The sequence below is a fragment of the Callospermophilus lateralis genome, chromosome 3, assembly GCF_048772815.1.
Source record: "Callospermophilus lateralis isolate mCalLat2 chromosome 3, mCalLat2.hap1, whole genome shotgun sequence".
NCBI lineage: Eukaryota > Metazoa > Chordata > Mammalia > Rodentia > Sciuridae > Callospermophilus > Callospermophilus lateralis.
In genome coordinates, this window is record NC_135307.1 from 27,472,343 (window position 1) to 27,474,055 (window position 1,713).

A 1,713-nucleotide genomic window follows, 5' to 3' on the forward strand; every position below is an offset into this window, starting at 1 on the left:
CCAGCGGCCCTCAGAGGCAGACGCCCTGATGTCAGACACCTGGTCTCCACCACTGACCACTGTAGCATAGATTTCCGTCATTTCAGCTGCCTGGGCTGAGATTTGTGATGAGTCTCAGGAAGCTGATCCAGCTGTGTGTGTGCGAAGAGAGAAGAAGTCGCCCTCCCAGGCCCAGGCACACCTCCTCCTACACCTCACTGACTGACCGGAGCCCAGCCTCGTCTCTGAACCAGTAAGACACAGGATGGAGAGCACATTGCATGGTCACCTCTGTGAGATGGGGTGACAACCACTGGCCACAGCCTGCACCTCCCCGCGGAGGAGTGGAGCTGCCACCTGGCCTGCTCACCCTGCGGGACAGACACGTACTGTGGGGGAGAAGGAGCCGCTCTGTTGGAGCCTCTGTGGATGGGGCTGCTTGTTACTGCGGAGCACCTGACTGATACAGAGATGAGCACGGATGCCATCAGAAGGCCTGGGAGAGCTGTGGTGGAGAGGTAGCCCAGGCGGGCAGTGCAGCAGGGGAGAAGGACATTGTATGTTTGGGGAGAGGTCAAAGCTTTGATGGTGGAGACAGGTGCTAGAAAAGAAGGGCGGGGCCCCCAAAAGAAGGGATGAAAGCTCCCCAGGACGGGGTTTGGAAGCAAAGAGGAGGAAATACAGGTGAGAAGGTGGATTCTGGAAATTTTTTTTAAATATTTATTTTTTAGTTGTAGTTGGATGCAATACCTTTATTTATTTATTTATTTGTGGTGCTGGGGATCGAACCCAGGGCCCCACACCTGCCAGGCGAGCCCTCTACCACTGAGCCACAACCCCAGCTCTAGATTTTGGAAATTATTGACAAACTCCACGAAGGAGTGGTGAGGAGCTGGGCGCAGTGATGCACACCTGTAATCCCAGGGACTTGGGAGGCTGAGGAAGGAGGATGGCAGGTTCAAGGCCAGCCTGGGCAACTTGGCAAGACCCTGTCTCAAAAAAATAAAAACATAAAAAGAGTGATGAGGAGCCGACCGGAAAGAGGAGACGATAATGACATTGATGGCGGTGGCAGTTCTAGGGAGATGGCAGGGAGTGTGGCGAGCTGCTGTTCATTACAGCCTCATGAGGTGCCGGGGACTGTGCCAAGTCCTGGTCTTCACATCCTAGTGAGAGAGGTACGAGGGCTCAGGTACAGTCTCTCAGCCCAGGGACAACCGAGGCTGGCCCTGAAGAGCCAGGCCCAGGCTCTGGGGCAGGACCCTGGGCTCATCTCCAGAGCTCTCCCACGCATGCCCAGTCTGCAGAGCAGTGTGGCCTTGGTCTCCAATGAGCATGTCCCCTGGGCTGGGGACCCACTGGGGAGGAGACGGGTCCCCATGCTGACTGGAGCCGTGGCTCAGAGGTGATGGGGAGTGTTCCACTCCAGCAAGGGGATGGTGCCCTTGTGACTTCTGTGAACTGGGCCCCCTGGAAGCTGCAGACCTAGAGAGAGTGCAAAACCCTCCTGGAACCCTGCAGGAGTCCTGGTTCCCCTGGGCGGTGGACGCGCGTGCGTCCAGTGAGAGTGTGTGGGCTCCCGTCGTGGAAGGCTCCGTGGGGAGCTGCAGGCCGAGCTCAGCTCTGGGTGCCTTTCAGAGGTCAGAAATCCCCCCATGCCCTCCCTCAGCCCCTCCTGGCTTTGGTCCACTTGATGGCCAGGCTGACCTTGGTAGCTCCAGGCTGACATGTTCT